Source organism: Staurois parvus, unplaced genomic scaffold (assembly GCF_062004578.1).
Source record: "Staurois parvus isolate SC_StPar_1 unplaced genomic scaffold, SC_StPar_1.0 ptg000151l, whole genome shotgun sequence".
NCBI classification, from domain to species: domain Eukaryota; kingdom Metazoa; phylum Chordata; class Amphibia; order Anura; family Ranidae; genus Staurois; species Staurois parvus.
Window position 1 is genome coordinate 11,611,613 of NW_028317947.1, and position 20,789 is coordinate 11,632,401.

Genomic DNA, 20,789 nt, shown 5'->3' on the forward strand with positions numbered 1-20,789 from the left:
GTTTCTGTTAAAGGCTCCCCCAGGGATTCGAAGACGGCTAAATTAAGACATACAACATGCAGCTTATTCTGTGTAAACTGTGCTGATTAGATTAGACCAGCCTTTCCCAATCTTTTTAATACAGAGGAACCTTTGAAATAATTGTCATGTCTCGGGGAACCCTTGCTAAATTATTGCATCTCTGGTTCATGGAACATTTGCATGGTCAGTAAGTTGTAAATTGAAAGATATCTATGTAGCGCTACCAGGGGTGGACTGACCATTCGAGCTTGAGGGCCCAGGGTCAGTAGGGGGCCCCATGAAATGCCCCTGGTACCTTTTATAGGCTTTTTTGGGTGTGCTTTGAGTGTGGGCAAGGACACAGGGGTCCCATGATCCCCTATTGCCCAGGGGTCCCATGAGTTGTCAGTCCGCCCCTGAGCGCTACCCTCTTGAGGGCCGTTGAGTTTTTTGGTCTCCCTAAGCTCTGCACAGCCAGGCAACATGCATTTTCCAGCACTCTCATCCAAAGTCAGTGAAACAGTCCTTGAGCTTGGTTTTGTTGTTTTTATTAGGGGTTAACAACTTGGATGGGGTCTCCCCCTGGGAATGGTCGCCCCAGAGGTGCTCCTAGTGTAACACTTGGGTGTGGGACCCCAACGTGTGAAAATGGCACATGGTCACAGTTCCAAACACTTTATCTGCATTGCGCATTTTACGGCTAGGCCTTTTGGCTAAGTCCAGGGCAATTTTTGATACCAGGCCCAGGGCCTGGTCAGCGCACTATTACAAGGCCACGTATTTATTTATTTATGTTTCTCCACTGTTTTGTCACTTTCACTTATATGTGTTATTTTTCTCAATAGGATGAAGGGTGTGGGACGGCGGGCCTACCCTGAAGTCTAGGGGTAGGATGTGTGGCCCTTAGGATCCTTCTGCCCTTGATCCTGGGGGGGGGTCTCTCTTTGGGAGAGGCCCTTAACCCAGTACTCTGTAATCGGCGTCATCTGGCCATGAGCAAAGGGGTCCTCCAGGTCTTTTGGCTAGACGGACCATGTTGGAAACCTTATCCTTCTCAGGAGCCTTGTGCCCTGAGGGATCAGTGTAGAGGTCCTACCCCTGTTGGGGGTGGACAAAGCACACCCCTAAGTGCACTTTTTTGTGTGGGTTGTACACTTGCACGTTTTTTTGTACACTTATTGGGTTTTTCATTTTTACGCATCTCCACGGACTTTAACCTCTTGCCAACCGCACTATAGCCGAGTGACAGCTACAGCACAGCTGTCCAGTTCTGGGAGGGCGTCATATGACGTCCTCCCAGAATGTGCCCTCCCATGTGTCCCCAGCGGTGCACACCCGGTGATCTCCGTGATCACTGTGTCCTATAGATACAGCTGATCACATGATGAGGTAAAAGGCCAATCACAGCGGCCTTTTACCACGTGATCAGCTGTGTCCAATGACACAGCAGATCATGGAGTAAATACAGTTGGCAGTTATCGGCAGCACTTTCCTCACGCTCTCACAGCGAAAGGAGAGTACTGCTGCTAACCGGCAATTGTCGTAGAACAGATCAGCACTGATCATTAGGGCCCTGATGATCAGTGCCCAGCAGTGCCGCCCAACAGTGCCCAGCAGTGTCACCCATCAGTGCCCAACAGTGTCCCCCATTAGTGCTCAGCAGTGCCCCCCATCAGTGCCACTCATTAGTGCTACCCAGCATTGCCACCCAGCAATGCCACCCATCAGTGCCTAGCAGTTCTGGCCATCAGTGCCCAGCAGTACCTCCAGTAAGTACTGTCAGTCAGTGCCGCCAGTCAGCACCGCCCATCAGTGTCTCCCATCAGTGCTGCCCTTCAGTGCCACCTATCAGTGCCCATCAGTGCCGCCTATCAGTGCCCATCAATGCTACATGTCAGTGCAGCATCATCAGTGCCTCCTCATTATTGCCACCTCATCAGTGCAGCCTCTCAGTGCTGCCTATCTGTGCCATCTCATCAGTGCTGCCTCTCAGTGCCCATCAGTGCTGCCTCTCAGCGCACATCAGTGAAGGAGAAAAATTATCTGTTTTCAAAATTTTATAATAGAAACAAAGAAAACCTTTTTTTCAAATTTTTTGCTCTTCTTTTGTTTATAGTGCAAAAAATAAAACACCCAGCGGCGAGTACATACCACCAAAAGAAAGCTCTATTCGTGTGAAAAAAATAATAAAAATGTAATATGGGTACTGTGTTGCATGACTGTGTAATTGTCATTCAAAGTGACTGGGCACGAAGGGGGCAAAAGTGCCCACTAGGCAAGTGATTAAAAGCAAAGATTTCCTCATAATCCTCTGCCATGTTAAAAGTGGGAACTCAGTTGGATCCTGCCAGTTGACCATAGATCACCCAGAGGTAAGTAGCCCATATTCTATGTAAGCATGAGTTTCCTCTCTAAGGCTGCGTTCACACTTGAGCATTTTGTAGCTTAAAGCTCGAAGCTCCACAAATGATCAAACTTAAAAAATCAATTGTTCTCTATGGTGCCTGTTTGCACGATCAGGTGTGAACTGGCACCATACAGAACAATTGATTTTTGAAGTTTGAAGCTTTTTGAACTTTTTTGGAGCTTCGAGCTTCAAGCTATAAAACGCTCAAGTGTGAGTCTGCACTACTGTGCATTAATGAACTGGTAAATGTTGCTTTGGATCAAGTTTTACCATTTAACCAAAATGCTGGGCAAAAAGTTCTACTCCATTATAATGAGTGGATTTTCTATTACCCATGAATCTCTATATCTAGAAAAAACACCCATGGCACAGTAATGTATTTAACTTTATACATCACATTGTTGTGAAAATCAACAGGGCAGGAATCTGGCCCCAAATCAAATACTTTTCCACCCCCGGATCCTCCCTGCGACCTCTGCAAACCACTGTGCATGTGGTATGCGTTACCATAGAGAGGATTAAGCTGTTATCATAAATAGGCCTTTTCTCTCTGTCAGACCGCTGAGAGAGAGGAAGATTCTCTTACCGCCCTTTAACATCAGATTGATTTTTTTGGGTTTTGTTTGCTCTGTACAGTATGTCTGTGTTTTAGTGAGTTATGTGACTTTTATAAGAAATGTGGTGTTTAGAAAATCTTATCTGAGATGAATAGTGTAGAGAGCAGAGGAATAAACGATTGACAGATACGGTTGAGTGTTTGATTGACATCCCATGTGAACCTCACTGTCTATCGTGTCTGACTTTTTATTGTTGTTTTTTTGTTTTTTTTATTTTTTATGAAGTCTGTTTCTAGGATAGTTAAGCTGGTCATAGACAGATGGAAATTCAGTCAGTCCTTGCCCTACCAGTGTGTGGTCATCCTTGATCAACAGAAGTTAATTGATAGATTGACTTCCTTTGAATGGACAATTGGAAAAATTTTGCCGGACAGCAGTTGCAACCACTTTGCTGCAACTTTTGTTCATTGTATTCTGACAACGGGATCACGTGAGAGGCCTACTCTGCCATGGGTTCTTCTGGGCTATGATGGGCACCTAAAATGGATCACTGCCTTGCACATGGGGTACTTTTATTGTGCCGATCTCACCGATGCCCCAGGACTGGGTGGAGGTCGCTTTCAGGGATAACTCAACCTTAAGGCCCACCTCTAACTCAAAGATGACCATACACTTTGTACACTTAAACAGATGACTGAACTTTAGTTAACTCCCTTGAGCTCCATGTGAATGTACACCATTACTATCATTTGTTGCATTTAGGAAGGACATGCAGAGCCGATGCTTGCTCCTCCTGTCCTATCTTCTCTCAGTATGGATTCCTGTTGTGCACCTAACATGGACTCCATGCATGCACTACATTAACTCTTTCTCTTCTGTACCTATGCCCAGGCTGGGGACCTCTGAGTGCTGATCTGCTTTCATTGCTAAGGAAGATGGACCTCCAGGAGAGATAATGACATCCCATGTGAACCTGGTCCTCCTGTCCTATCTTCTCTACCTCATTACCAGCAAACATTATGGAATCCTGTTGTGCACCTAACATGGACTCCATGCATGCACTACACTAACTCTTTCTCTTCTGTACCTATGCCCAGGCTTGGGACCTCTGAGTGCTGATATACTTTCATTGCTATAGAAGATGGACCTCCAGGGGAGTTAATGACATCCCATGTGAACCTGCTCCTCCTGTCCTATCTTCTCTACCTCATTACCAGCAAACAGTATGGAATCCTGTTGTGCACCTAGCATGGACTCCATGCATGCACTACATTAACTCTTTCTCTTCTGTACCTATGCCCAGGCTGGGGACCTCTGAGTGCTGAACTGCTTTCATTGCTATGGAAGATGGACCTCCAGGGGAAATAATGCTGACAACAACTCCCTCATTACAAGAGGCTATCCCACCTCTCACAGGTACACACTTCATGGCAGGCTGCTTGTTAAACCTTCATTACCCTTAGTACCCACTTGCTGCTTTCTGTACCCCATTAACTCTTGTACTGCTGTCTTCATTCCCCTTTGTGCTTTTTGGCCCAGATGTGTGTGCTGGCCACTTACATACACCCCTTTAGAATAACTGTAGACCAGGCAAAAGCAACGTTTCAAAGCTTTACTTGGATAACTTACACATGACAGTCAAACAAAGGCAACAGTCTTTCCCTAAACGAATCCCTAACTACAACGGCTGCCCCAGCATACCTGCACAGGCAAATGTCCACCCATGGGTTGTGTTTATAGGAGATGCTCCAGCATACTGGTGGTTTCAGGGAGGACTGCAAGTCCCAGCAATTTCCTTATATTGTGTAAGATCTGCGGATTCGGGGAGCAACTGGAACCAGACACAGGACTCTCTCGCTCTCTCTTCTTCCTCCCCTTCAGCTACTTCTGCTCTCTCTTCCATGTTCCTGGACCTGGACGCAGAGCCCTGTTCCCTCTTATAGACACACAGGACCAGTGGGTTGGGCCCAGAAAAACCATCAAAAAAGCCTGCGAAAGCCCAGGAAACAGCAGCACAGTATTGCCCTCATCCCTCTTAGTCAGGGCAGCACCTAGCTAACTAGTGCAGGCAGCCTGCCTACATGTGGACATTGGAGGAGGGTATGTAGAAAAATAATATTACTTCATTGACATCAGACACTTTCTAAGTCAGGTTTAGAACTTTTGGGATGCATCCTTAGCCCTGAGCCCTGTGTTGCAGTACATAGTCCTGGGTAAACACACTTTACCTGGGCATCCACAATCCTTTTGGGTCCCGGCAGACTGATGGTGCACCAATTTGGATCCCAGAGCTCTCTCAGAGTTCTGCCAATCAGGGGTCTCCTTTGCATTGCTTCTAGAGATGGATCCTCATAAGTTGCAGTGGTAGCCATGAAGGGCCCTCAGAACCCTGTTCTTTCTCCCCGGTCTGTAACTCATCAGGAGAGAAGAGAAAAAAACACAACTGTCATTGTAGTGAAGGACTGATTTGTGCGGCTGGGTGGTATTAAAGGAGCTCAGCCAACACTACAGTTTATTTAACAGAGCAAGAGGAAGCAAAAAAGAGAAGTTCATTGTTAGGGTTTACATACACTTTAAATAATATGGGGACCAGATGATTGGATCTCGTACAAAGTGCAGTCACCATGTCTGGGACAACATGATGGCTAAATATGACCTTGTTGCATTGACTGCGACCTCATAATTCTTGCAGTTGTGTTGCAGTGCATCATGTAGTGTTCCTAGGGTGTATACAGGGTCTTTTTCTTTCATTTTTAATTTTTTTTTTATTAACTGGGAAATATGCCAAGTGCATTAACCCAACTTCACTGTGTGATATTAGATGGCATAACAACTCAAACTGAACAGACAAACCAGTTGGGTGAGTTATGAATCCTGAACTGACACTAAGTCCCTATATGTGACATGGGATGGGTCTGACACAAGACTATGGAATTCAGAATGAAAAATACAGCATTGTCTTCTGTCTCTTCTACCCTCTGGCAATGGATTGTTTGACAATTCAACTCAGTCTATGTAGCCAAAGATATTATTATGGGTTTACATAAAATACCCTTTTGTTATTTTCACACCGCTGCATTGCTGGACACACCAAAATGTTCCTAAGTATACAATATACAACTGGTCTGAATTCATAACAATATTTGGAGGTCATTTATGTCATTCTATTAAAAATAAAAATATTAAAGAAAAATCAATCTAAATATCCTGAATCTAAGATAAGCACACACGCCAGTCCCCTACTCTTTGTGTGGTTTGTTGCAGTGCCATTCATTATGAATGGCCTTTCATGATGAATGGCACCTCAAAGCTTTGAACAGTAGAGCACAAAACATCACAGTGCCCCACTACACATATACCATGTGTTGTGGTGTGCCTCATTGTTAAAAAGAAAAGGTCATGTGCAACTCATGGGGCCTCCGGGCAATAAGGGATCATGGGGCCCCTGTGTCCTTGCCCAAACTCAAAAAAGCCTATGAAAAAGGTACCAGGGGCATCTCATGGGGCCCCCTACTGACCCCGGGCCCTCGGGCAGTGCCCGAGTTTCCAAATGGTCAGTCCACCCCTGGTCATGTGTTGATGTGTTGTGGTGTGTTAGTAACTCATTGATAGTGAATTGGTTCCTCAACGCAATGCTTGCAACAAAATGCTTCAGCTTGAATGGGTACTGATAGTACAGCAAATACATAGTATTCCCAACAGGCAACACAACCAATGCAACAATCAACAAATAGATAACATGTTTGAGACCACATTATATATGTAGCACCCTCCTAGTTAGTTTGCAAGGATGTAGGCAAATGTAGTGTTTTGTGGCTCCTCTGTAGCAAGTGGAGCAGTTGTTTATTGCTTTTGGCTGTTCTAGTTCTCACAGACTACAGGTTTCATTGTTTTCCTTCTGGAACACAGAGGGTTGAGCAAGGAAAACCCCAACCTGAATATTTATTGTGCTCCAGCCAGTCCTTGGGGAGGCATGCCCAGAAGGTGGTTGGGAAGGCATAAAAATAGTCTGGGACTTAGAACAGCAGGGTCTCTCTCTTTCCCTGGTCGAAGGGAATACACCGTCCGGGTGGAGGTGACTACTCCCACCTGCAGCAGCAGCTACTCATCAAGGTTTCAGCTGTGACAGAGCTGCGGGGCCATAACTCTTAGAATCCCTTTTGGAGTTAGTCAAGAGAACCCACAAGGAACAGGCTGGCTGGCAGGTGTGCTGGGAAATCCTTTGTTTGTCATTTGCATTGCCCTTTCATGTGCACCTTGCTGCTAAGGCTAGTTATAGGTTGGGATAGTTGCCATTTTATTTTTGTAGATAGCTGAGTTGGATGCAGGGACAACACTGGATGCCTTTGCTGACATTTTGCTATAGCTGAGCATCATGCACCCTGTACCCTTAAGGAAGGATGGACTCCTCCAGGCACACTTGCTCTTAACCTATCCATTTATACATGTCCTCCCATTGTGGAGGCTCTGGAGATTTTAGAGTTAGGTCCACAGTATACAGAGGCCCCTTGACACGGGACTGCAGCTTACGCATCTATTTGCAAATGTGTGCAAACACAGCCTACAGCCAGCCGTTTTTGCTATTTTAGCAGCTTGGCTCATTTCCTCTTTGCCCATGCATGGTCTATGATCCCCAGTGTGTTCCTGTGTACAACTCGGTAGGCTGATTTCTCTTTCAATTCCTGTTTCTGATTTTTGGCTCCTGACTACACTGACTTCTGGTTTCCTAACCCTGGCTTATCTGGTTACCCATTCTGGCATCCAAACCCTGGCTTCTGTTTTGAGTACATTCCTGAATTGTGTTATTTTTGCTGTTTCATTAAAGGTGTGATTTTAGCTACACTTTCTTGTCTCCACCTGGTTTATGGTTCCTGACACTTCCTATCTGCCACAAGTTCCATTTTAAAGTGGTTGTAAATTTCCATACTTTGTACTAGTCTCTATCCAAAGTATTGTGATTTTTCTCTGCTGCCTGGTTCTTCTGTTATCTGCATGAGTCATTTCTGATAGTTTTTCACAAACTCCAAGGGGCATTTCTGTTCAATGAAGAGTTCCAGTTTGCACCTAAGCTAATGTCATCTGGTTCTTGGGTGCAGTACCCAGCTTTAATACCTTGGTCCTGTGTCCCAGAGGCGAGGAAGTAGTTCTCGGACAGAAGCACCCAGGCAGGGTGCCAAGCTGTCCGTCACACACTCCATCTAACCATACTGTGCAGAGCTAGACTATGATAAAGGTTCATTATCATGCTATAATAAAAATTTCTATGCAAATCTGCACTATCAGCAAGGTGAAAATCCAATTAAGAATCAAAAGCTGCCAACTGTTCAAAAGTACTGCACTGTGTTAAATCCCAAATTGTGCATGACTAATGCACCATAGATAGGCTTGTCCACTCCTACTTCCACCATTACCAATCCATACCACTCCCCACCGCTTAACCAAATAAACTTTACAAAAAACATGACACCATTTGGAGTAAAATGGCCAACATGGCCTTTTATTAACAACTTCACATTTTAAATACATCAACCGTTCCTTATAACGGAAACCGAAGAATTGTTGTTGGTCTTCGAAGGCACCCCCAAATGATCCAAAATGCACCTGCGGACAACCCTATACACTAGGCCTCCAGCCGCAACCAACCAGCTCGGAGACAACCATACCATCCGCAGTGCAGCACCACCACCTTCCAGTTAAACCTTGGTTAACTGGGAATGTCCACCGGGCCCCCATACCACTGATGGGTCCCACACCATTGTTTTATCTTCCAAGATGAGAACCGCCTCCAAAGATCAACAACCGCCCACGAACCAACATAACACCCCCTTTTTTTTTTACTCTCCTTCCCCCGGGAGGGACCCGATATCCAACCAAACAGGGAGGGCGGGAGGGAAGCTCTGGTCCTTCCTCACGTCCAGCTCCACTGATGCCCCCTCCACAGAACCCCCCACCCTAAGGTGCCACAGACCCCTCCTACACTCCACCTCTGCCAACCAGATCATCCCACAATCAACTCCCAACCCCCTGGAGCTAACTTTAACTCTTTCCGTTCCCCTTCACCACTCTGGGCCTAGTCATGCATGCCCTGCGCTATTTTCATTCTTCCTTATCCGCTACGGGCATTTCTATAGTACTGCAAAAATGTAGGCGTCCCAATACTTTTGGCAATATAGTGCATATATTTTTTTTTTTTCCTTGACATGCGTTTTAAGAAAATCTGTCCCATACCCATTAAAAACATCCTCCAGTCTTACTCTTGGTACTCTTGCTCACCATCCCATGGCGGTGTGGCGGTGAACAAGGACACTGTAATTGGTGTGGTAGTGATCCAGGGTGAATGACCCTGACTGTTTCCAATCATTGAGAACCCAGTTCTCCTGGTCCCCCGCAGCTCTTCAGCCTTCACAAGCAGTCCATCCATCCCTGCAGATGAGAGATAAAAAGAATACCACTTGTGCCCATATACAATAAACCACAATGTGCAGTACAATAAAGGCACCTCTACAGGTTAACTAACTTCAGGAAAAGCAAATGATTCAATATTTGTCCAACAACATATTAAACCAGTTCACACCCACTGCTGTCTGTGGAGGATCCATCCAGGATGTGGCTTCAATAGCACTTGCTTGACAGGCTCATGCAGCTTTATATTCCACGGCAAAATCTCTGTTCTCATTGAGAATAAAAGAAACTTTTCTAAAGACCTCTCCCTAAACGATATCCTTCTTTCTCTAAAAGAAAATCTATACACATTCACTACTTAATAGTTCTGTAATCTATTTTTCATTAAATAGTTTTTTTACTGTGTTTTTTGCCACTATGCTACATGTTGTGTGACCTCTCCTTTTCCCCCTTCACTTCCTCTTGTTTGGAACAAGCAGTGCACATTAGTTCCACAGCACACTACACATCCCATAACCCATCTAGGGAGAGAGCGAGAGAGGTATCTAGGTTCCTACATACAGTGGGACTATGGAGAATAAACGTAGCATCTTTTAACACAAAATCAGCAAAAAAAAAAGGAATTTGGAGATTTTGGAGGAGCCTTGGAGCAATAGAAGGGGCTTTTGAGTTAGAAATACATGTTTGAATATTTTTTTCTCTGATATCCTTGAACAAACATTTCTGAATACATCAGCCTAAACCTAATTTATTATAGCAGCAGCCGAGTGCCTATATTTATTTCTCTCACACAGCACATTATTATTATTATATAGGATTTATATAGCGCCAACAGTTTGCTCAGCGCTTTACAATATAAAGGGAGACAGTACAATTACAATACAGTTCAATACAAGAGGATTAGGAGGGCCTTGTCTTTAGAGCTTACAATCTAAGAGGGAGGGGCTGGTGGTACAAAAGGTAATAAATGTGGGGGATGGACTGAAAGGAGGAATAGAACATTCCGTTATTAGCTGAAGGCAGGATAGGCTTCCCTGAAGAGATAGGTTTTCAGTGATCACCTAAAAGTGAGCAGAGTAGGCGATAGTCTGATAGATTGGGGTAGAGAGTTTCAGAGGATAGGGGAGGCTCTGGTGAAGTCCTGGAGATGAGCATGGGAGGAGGAGACAAGGGAGATAGAGAGCAGGAGGTCATGGGAGAAGCGGAGAGTACGGTTTGGGTGATATTTGGAGATTGGTGATGTAATTTGGGGCAGAGTTATAAATGGCTTTATACGTTATTGTTAATGTTTTGAATTTTATTCGTTGGGCAATGGGAAGCCTGTGGAGGGATTGGCAGAGAGGGGTGGCAGATACGGAATGGTTGGTAAAGTGGATGAGTCTGGCAGTAGCATTCATGATAGACTGGAGTGTGGATAGCCTGCGATGAGGTCGGCCTATGAGGAGGGAGTTACAATAGACAAGACGAGAGATAACCAGGGGGTGAATACGTTGCTTAGTAGTTTCAGAGGTTAAGCACATGACATGCTTAATTTGGCACGATCGCTTTGGTCTTGCAGTATGTTTCATAGTCAACCTATAAAATAAGCAATTAGTAATACAAATGAGGAAACAGTAACTAAAAAATATAGGCTTCTTTCAGAAAGGCAGCAATGCTTACCGCCCTCTGAAAAGCGATCTGCGTTGGCGTTTAAATGGGTATACCGAGCCACAATGGCCAGCTTGGCATTTAGCTCACTGTTGTAGCATGCCCCTATTCCCTTGAATATGTCCCATTCGGCGGCGGTACTACCTGCTGAACATGATAGGGGAGATCATTTTTGCCTTTTTTTTCTGCCGCCCAAGCACAAGTGTAAACTAAAGCTTAGAGTTTATCATATTCTTTAAACAGGCCCTTTGAACAGAAACACTTCAGTCTACAAATCCTGTGTGTACAGACTCTCATCTATATCTCACATAGAAGAATGTGCTCCAAAGGTGATTTGTAACCTCAAATCCTAACACAAATATTAACAGAAAGATAACCTGTCACTAATATAGAATTATTGATCGGCTCTTGGAAGTTGGCTCACACCACCCCTGATAAGATCTCATCATGTATAGTATATCTAGTGGGCAGGGTCGTGGATTAGGGGGTAACACCAGTCCTCCTGTATGGGGCCCAAGTCAGCAGGGCGGCCCAGGCAGCTGGGTGAATCGGATGTAGGCAGGAAGGGTGGTCGGCACGGTGGGGGGTAATTACTGGAACCGATCCCCTGTATGGCTCTCTCTACAGCAGATGAGAGACAGCTTTTTTCTCCTCTCCCTCCCATGGCTTTCAGCTGTACAGGAGATCATTTCCAGTAATTGCCCCCCGCCTCACCCATCACCCTTCCTGTGCACCATGCATTTCCCCCTGCTGCCCAGGCTCCCCTGTGTGCCCTCACCCCCACAGTGCTGCCAGATTCCCTCCTCACAATTACCAGCCCCTTCCTTTCCTGAATGAACACAATGATTGATCGGTACTGATCACTCACTGTGTTCATTAATAACTGAAGCAAAGTAAACTTTGTTTTCTTTGGGGGGCCCTGTCAGGTTGGCTGTATGTGGCCCTGTGGTTTCTAACAGCAGCCCTGCTGGTGGGTGATAAAATGAACACTCATGGTAATGGCATTCGCCTTGAACATTTGAACATAGATGTATTGGGGAAATAGGTAGCTATCCATGAGTTTTTGATTAAAACAGAGCCCCTCGAGGTCCAGAATCACACCAGAGTAAAACTTAAGGTGGACTGCATGCAAATACAGCCTGTCTAAGAAATCTGACATCTCCAGGCATGACCAATAAAGGCTTTTTGATATTTGTGTAGCCGGGTGCTGCAGAACAGACACTGTATGAGGAGCAGGCTGTGTTCCCCCCCCCCCTCTCTCTTTGTCCCCTGCTGGGTCTCCTGCTGTGCTGAGTGCAGTTGTGGACCTCCAGGCTTCTTCTCATTTCCCCCCTCCCCCTTTGCAGCTGGTGCTGTAGAGTAGTTCTGTGCGAAGATCCCCTGCTTCCCCTTCCTAGTGGCAAGAAGCGGCAGTGGACCAATCAGGGAAGGCTGGAGGAGGATCGTGGGACATGTGGTTTCCTGAGGAGCAATACACAAAGCAAGTAGCAGGGTTTGAACTATAGCCCCACCAAACCTGCATATAGAACGGGGAAGACAGAGGGCTTTGCTGTGGTGTTCACTGGAGGTCTAGGAATACCAGCATGAGCTTGGATCATAGGGACCTGCTACAGCCCTCTGTACCTTCATCCTAGGAGTACCACACTTGACCTGTGTGCTGAGGAACCAAGCCACTGCTAGTATACAATCCATGCTGTACTGAAGAACAGAGTCGCCCCAGGCAACCCAGAAGTGATGACACATCTTAAAAGAGGGACCACTCTGGGTCCAGGGAGAGGGCCTTGTGGCCATAGCCTGTGCTACTAGAGAGAATAAGCCCTTTAGGAACTGACTACATAGTTGTCTAATAGACTTATTGCTGTCTGCAGGCTTGGGACTGGGCCATACAATTGAACCCCAATGCTAACCAGCTGAAGAGTTAGAACTAAAGACTGCCCCTTTACAATTGCTGCATAGAGACCTCTGTCCATTGCTTAGTTTAACCAGTCCCTAACCATTCTATAGCCAAAGGATGGCTATAGTTCGGTTGTCTGATTCTGGGACTTCATTCCAGAACGCGCCCCTAGCGCTGCGTAACCCAGCGCCGCCGGTGATCGCTTTGTCCTACGGACACAGCTGATCACAGGATACGGTAAACTGCCAATCAAGGTGGCTTTTTACCATGTGATCACAGCAGACCACCAGTAAATGCTGTTGCCGGTTATCGGCTGCACTTTCCTCACGCTGTCACAGCGTGAGAAAAGTTCTGCCAATAACCGTCAATTGTCAGAGAAGTGATCGGCACTGATCATCAGGGCACTGAAAATGATAAATGGTTTTCAACATTTTTTACAAATAAATATCTGAAAAGTGTGGCATGCATTTGTATTCAGCCCCCTTTACTCTGATACCCCTAACTAAAATCTAGAGGAACCAACTGCCTTCAGAAGTCACCTAATTAGTAAACAGTCCACCTGTGTGTAATTTAATCTCAGTATAACTACAGCTGTTCTGTGAAGCCCTCAGAGGTTTGTTAGAGAACATTAGTGCACAAACAGCATCATGAAGGCCAAGGAACACACCAGACAGGTCAGGGATAAAGTTGTGGATAAGATTAAACCAGGGTTAGGTTATAAAAAAAATCACACTGTTCAATCCATCATCCGAAAATGTAAAGAGCTACAAACCTACCAAGACACATGACAACAAACTTAGGTGAGTGAAAAATGGAAAAAAGCTTGAGATGGTATGGAGGTGAGATGGGTAGGATTTGGTGTGCCCAAAGATGAGTTTTAATCCTTGTGCCAAATGCAGCAACATAATTTTGCTGTGTAGGGCCACCAATAGTTTTATAATTTAACCATGTATGTGATAGAAGAGGAAGTAATGCCACCCTTTCTTATCTATATGCCCTTTTATACAGTGGTTGGATATTAGATATGTAAATCTTTTTCATTCCTGGACACCACGTGTCCGTGAACTGATAAGACGAAGGCTTACTAGTACCAATGCCAAAAGGGAGTGCTCAGCACATATTTGAAAATGGGTGTATTAGAAGTAAAGAGCAAATGTCTCAATACATACAAAGAATGAGAGGACCCTGCTGGGATAGGAATATGGGAGTTGCCATTGCTGACTTGTTTTTCAAGTTCTATAGACCATACAGGTGTACCCAGGACATTGCATTGTCTAAATACGTCCCTATATGTCAGGTTTCCTCCACAACCACTACGTGATTAAATCTGAAATCCAGACAAAACTTTTTTTTTTTCAATTTTGAAGAGAGTGGAGAAGAGTACATTTGCCAGGCCTTTAATGCTCCAAAAACATGTAGATGTGAGGCTCTGGACCAGGGGTGGACTGGCAACTCATGGGGCCCCCGGGCAATAGGGGATCATGGGGTCTCTGTGTCCTCACCCACACTTAAACCACACCCAAAAAAGCCTATGAAAGGTACCAGGGGCATCTCATGGGGCCCCCTGCTGACCCTAGGCAGTGCCCAAATGCTGAAATGGTCAGTCCGCCCCTGCTCTAGACTATTTATCTGACCCCTAGGAGGTATTGATTGGCCTTGATGACTTAACTTTGGCAGCTCTACTACAAAGCTAGAGCCTCTGCAATGGGGCAGTGGTCTCTTAACCACTTCAAGCCTGGATGTTTTCACCGCTTCCAATCCAGACCAAGCTGTCAGTACTATCACACTTTGAGTGACAATTATTCAGTCATGCAACACTGTACCCATATTTATTCCAGGTACTTATATAGCACTGCCAATTTATACAGCACTTTACACATATATATTGTACATTCACATCAGTCCCTGACCCTCAAGGGGCATACAATCTAAGGTCCCTAACACACATTCATACCTCTATATGCTAGGGCCAATTTAGACAAGATCTAATTAGCCTACCAGCATGTCTTTGAAGTGTGGGAGGAAACCAGAGTCCCCAGAGGAAACCCACACAGGCACAAACTCCAAGGTGGTGCCATGGCTAGGATTTGAACCAACAACCCTAGTACTGCTAGGTGAAAGTGCTAACCATTTAGCCACTGATGAAATTTTTATACTTTTTTTGAGACTAGAGCTTTCTTTTGGTGGTAGTTGATCACCTTTTTTTTTTTTTCCCGCTATATTATGAGAAAAAAATACAGACATTTAAAAGAATAAATCATTTTTTGATTAGTTTCTGTTATAAAATTTTGCAAATAAATAATTTTTCTTCATAAATTTAGGCCAAAATGTATTCTGCTACATTTTTGAGGTAGAAGTAACCCAAAACAGTGTATATTATTTTGTTCTGTGAAAGCTATAGATTCTACAAACTATGGGATATACAGTATATTTGAAAATTGATCAGATGAGACCCTAAAGAGACGCTGGTATGATGTATGGCAGTGATCAGGACGCTGGTATGGGGTTTGGCAATGATCAGGATGTTAGCATGGGGTATGGTGGTGATCAGGATTTTGGTATGGGGTATGGCGGTGATCAGGACTCTAGTATGGGGTATGGCGGTGATCAGGATGCTAGTATGGGGTATGGCAGTGATCAGAACACTGATATGGGGTATGGTGGTGATCAGAACGCTGGTATGGGATATGTTGGCGATTAGGACACTGGTATGGTGATAGTCAGGATGCTGGTATAGGGTATGAGGGTGATTGGGATGCTGGTATGGCTGTAATCAGGAAGCTGGTATGGGGTATGGCAGTGATCAGGATGTTGGTATAGGGTATGGGGTGATCAGGACACTGGTACAGGGTATGGGGTGATCAGGACGTTGGTATAAGGTATGGAGTGATCAGGACGTTGGTATAGGGTATGGGATGATCAGGACGTTGGTATGGGGTATGGGGTGATCAGGATGCTGGTATGGTAGTGATCAGGATACTGGTATAGGGTATGGTGGTGATCAGGACGCTGGTATGGGGTATGGCGGTGATCAGAACGTTAGCATGAGGTATGGCGGTGATAAGGACGCTAGTATGGCAGTGATCAGGATGCTGGTATGGGGTATGGCAGTGATCCGGATGCTGGTATGGCGTATGGCAGTGATCAGGATGCTGATATGGGGTATGGCAGTGATCAGGATGCTGGTATGGCGTATGGCAGTGATCAGGATGTGGGCATGGGGTATGGCAGTGATCAGGATGTGGGCATGGGGTATGGCAGTGATCAGGATGTGGGCATGGGGTTTGGCAGTGATCAGGATGCTGGTATGGGGTATGGCAGTGACCAGGATGCTGATATGGGGTATGGCAGTGATCAGGATGTGGGTATGGGGTATGGCAGTGATCAGGATGCTGGTATGGGGTATGGCAGTGATCAGGATGCTGGTATGGGGCATGGCAGTGATCAGGATGCTGGTATGGGGTATGGTAGTGACCAGGATGCTGGTATGGGGTATGGCAGTGACCAGGATGCTGATATGGGGTATGGCAGTGATCAGGATGCTGGTATGGGGTATGGCAGTGATCAGGATGCTGGTATGGGGTATGGCAGTGATCAGGATGCTGGTATGGGGTATGGCTGTGATCAGGATGTTGGCATGGGGTATGGTGGTGATCAGGGTGCTGGTATGGAGTATGGCAGTGATCAGGATGCTGGTATGGGGTATGGCTGTGATCAGGATGTTGGCATGGGGTATGGTGGTGATCAGGGTGCTGGTATGGAGTATGGCAGTGATCAGGATGCTGGTATAGAGGTATTGTAGTGATTAGGATGCTGGTATGGATTATGGCGGTGATCAGGATGTTCATATGAGGTATGGCGGTGATAAGGACGCTAGTATGGCAGTAGTCAGGATGCTGGTATGGGGTATGGTGGTGATCAGGATGCTGGTATGGCGGTGATCAGAACGTTAGTAGGAGGTATGGCGGTGATAAGGACGCTAGTATGGCAGTGATCAGGATGCTGGTATAGAGGTATGGCAGTGATAAGGACACTTGTATGGATTATGGGGGTGATCAGGATGTTCATATGAGGTATGGTGGTGATAAGGACTCTAGTATGGCAGTAGTCAGGATGCTGGTATGGGGCATGGATGTGATCAGGATGCTGGTATGGGGCATGGATGTGATCAGGATGCTGGTATGGGGCATGGATGTGATCAGGATGTTGGCATAGGGTATGGGGTAATCAGGACACTGGTAGGGCATATGGCGGTGATCTTGGCATTAATTTGGGGTATGGCAGTGATCAGGACATTGGTATGGGGTATGGGGGCAATGGGACAGCTGACAGAAGCTGACTGCATTATTTATTATGAAAATACTGGGGCAGTGAGGCATTAAACTGGTGCACTGGGGTGGTTGGCACAGCAGTCTGTAAATTTACAAGTAGCCTGACAGACAGGTGTACACTCGCAGGCTGCAGGATCGCTTTTCTCCTCTCATACTGAGAGAAGCAATCTTCAGTTTCCCTTTCCAGTGTTTACAATGTGAGTGCTGTGATTGGTCACAGCAGTCACCTGGAAAACCACCACGTGACCGCCTGGACACAGCGGTAATGTGATCCGCTGTGTCCGGGCGACACACCAATCATCGGGCATCCGGTTGCACACTCTGTGAGCCACTTGCAGGTACGTTAGCCCGCATCAGCAAAGATTGCCGTCTGCCAGATATATGCAATGGGTGGATGGGAGGAGGTTAAAATGCAGTGAAATCCACAAAAAAAAAACAGATTTCCATTAGAGTCTCCTTTACGTTGGGTTCCCCCTTACACCGGGGTTCCCATTAGAGTCCCCCCTTACATTAGTGCCCCCATTAGAGTACCCCCTTACATCAGTTCCCCCATCAAAGTTCCCTTTTACATCTGGCTCCCTGTTACATCAGGATCCTCATCAGAGCCCCCCTTACATTAGGGGTCCCCCCTTACATCAGGGGTCCCCCCTTACATCGTGGTCCCCATCAGAGCCTCCCCTTACATCAGGGTCTCAATTAGATTCCTGCTTACATCCAGGTCCCTTTTACATCAGAATCTCTGTCAAAGTTCTCCTTACATCAGTGCCCCCATCGGAGTCCCCCCCTACATCAGTGCTCCTATCAGAGTCCCCTTTACATCAGGGTCCTGATTTGATTCCCTTTTACATGAGAATCCCCATCAGAGTCCCCCTTACATTAGGAGACCCCCTTTACTTCAGGGTGCCAATTAGAGTCCCCCCGTACATCAGCGTCCCCATCCGAGTCCTCCCCTATGTCAATGCTCCCATCAGAGTCTCCCTTATATCAGGGTCCCGATTAGATTCCCTTTTACATCAGAATCCTCATCAGAGTCCCCCCTTACTTCAGGGTCCTCATTAGAGTCCCCTCTTACATCAACGTCCCCATCAGAGTCCTGCCTTATGTCAATGCTCCCATCAGAGTCTCCCTTACATCAGGGTCCCGATTAGATTCCCTTTTACATCAGAATCCTCATCAGAGTCCCTCCTTACTTCAGGGTCCTCATTAGAGTCCCCCCCCTACATCAGTGCCCTCATCAGAGTCCCCCCTTTTGTTAATGTTCCAATCAGAGTCCCCTTTATATCAGGGTTCCAATTAGATTCTCCTTTACATCAGAACCCCCATCTGAGTACCCCCTTACATTAGGAGGCCCCCTTTACTTCAGGGTGCCAATTAAGCGTCCCCATCAGAGTCCTCCCCTATGTCAATGCTCCCATCAGAGTTCCCCTTACATCAGGAGTCCCCCCTTTGTCCCCCCTAAGTTCAGGGTCCCCATTAGAGTTCCCCCTTACATCAGTGCCCCCATCTGAATGCTACCTTATTTCAATGCTCCAATCAGACTCCCATTTATATCAGGGTCCAGATTAGATTCCCTTTTACATCAGAATCCCCATCAGAATCCCCCTCTTATTAGGAGTCCCCCCCTTACTTCAGTGCCCCCATGTGAGTCCCCCTTATGTTAATGGCCCCATCAAACCCCCTCCTTATATTAGGGCCCCCATCAAAGTCCCCTCTTACGTCAGCAACCCCATCAGAGTCCCTCCCTACATAAGTGTCCCCATCACAGTGCTCCATAAATCAGGGTCCCTGTTAGAATCCCTCATTAGAGATTTCGGGTGTGGGTTGGAAGAGGTTGAAGAGGAGACCGTAGGCAGCCTATGCTGACCTTACTCAGTGCTGGATAAAACCTTAGTTGGTGTGCCATAGTTTGGAGACCCTTGTCCTAGAGACAACATTGTCATTGGGTCAGGAAGTGAGAGGTAATCTCTCCAACGGACGCACACGACAATAACCAAACTTTGTCTCCTCCAAGTCTGGCTGAAGTTATCCTTTAATTGTCTCAAATATATTGATGACAATGGCCAACCTAATTAAGGGGAAAGAGGAGCCTCTTTAGATGTCAGGATAGGGCCTCGTATTGTTTTGTTATGTCCATGATAGCTCCTAGGAGATCTCCACTGCACAACAGAGCTACAACTCTGTACATCTAGCATGAGTAAGTGTGGAAAAACTTGTTTAATCATTGATAGCCATGCAGGTAACCTATATGTGTAGGTGTATGGATGAATCAGAGCAGACTTCCAGGGTCATCCACACTGGCAGTGGCCTTCTCCTCCTACCTGCCTGCTTAGAAGATCCTTTTGTCAACCATTAACCTAGATTAGAAGTATTAGTTCTGGCCAATCATCTTCCTGGCCTTTTATCCAACTATTTACCTTTGTCCTACGTTGGGCTGATAATATATTTCAGTACAGCTCTGCAGACTCCAGGGTTTGGTGCCAGGTTCTACAGGAGGTTGGGTTCACGGTCTCCATCCCCCCCTTCTGCATATGTCAGCAGCATTGACTTTAGTTAATCATTCTTCTTTATATTGTTAAATTTGCAGACCCGCCAAGAAAAAAAAAATACTTGTCTGTGTCTGCAAGGATTTCCTAAGACTTCTAGCCTGACATTGCCAGCAAGACGGGAAGCATGCCAAGGATCCTTATTTGGCAATACAGGGGAACGTCTGTCGAAAGTCTGCATTTAGTTCAACATCATTAACAGTTTTCATTCAAACTTTTGCCAGTTTTTTTTTTAATGATGTCTGAGTCCTGGTTGAGTGATTCTCTTTCATTTCCTGTGTTGTCACCCAGAGAGGAAGTACCCAACCTCCTGTAGAAGCTGGGTGACAACACAGGAAATTAAAGAAGATCACCCAATCAGGGAACTCTATCAAACTGCTAACTCTGACCTACAAAGACATTCACAACGCCACCCCAAACTACATAACTGACCTGATACCCAAATACTACCCTACCCGTGCCCTCTGCTCCTCACAGACTTCCTACTCTCTAGCTCCCTGGTCTCCTCCTCCCACGTCCGATTGCAGGACTTCTCTAGGACTTCCCCCATCCTCTGGAACTCCCTGCCCCAATCCATCAGACAGTCACCTACCCTCCTCACCTTTAGGCGCACCCTGAAAACCCTCCTCTTCAGGGAAGCCTACCCCAACCGCACCTAAACACCTGACCTCACCTAACAACTAACCTCCACTCCTCCCACCACTCCATCCCCCACAGCCATCTCCTCCTGTGTCACCGTCCCCTCCCTCCTAGATTGTAAGCTCGAAAGAGCAGGGCCCTCAAACCCCTCGTGTACTGTTTTGTTACTGTCTTGTCTCATGTTCTGTCCCCCTTGCTACTGTACAGCGCTGAGCTACCCTTTGGCGCTATATAAATACTGTATAATAATAATAAACTGGGACTAAACAAGTGATAGAGGATCTACCCTTGTCTTGCTGCCTCTGTCCAAAGCAAAAAAAAAAAATAATAATAATAATAATAATAAAAAGAAAAAGAAAAAACACACTT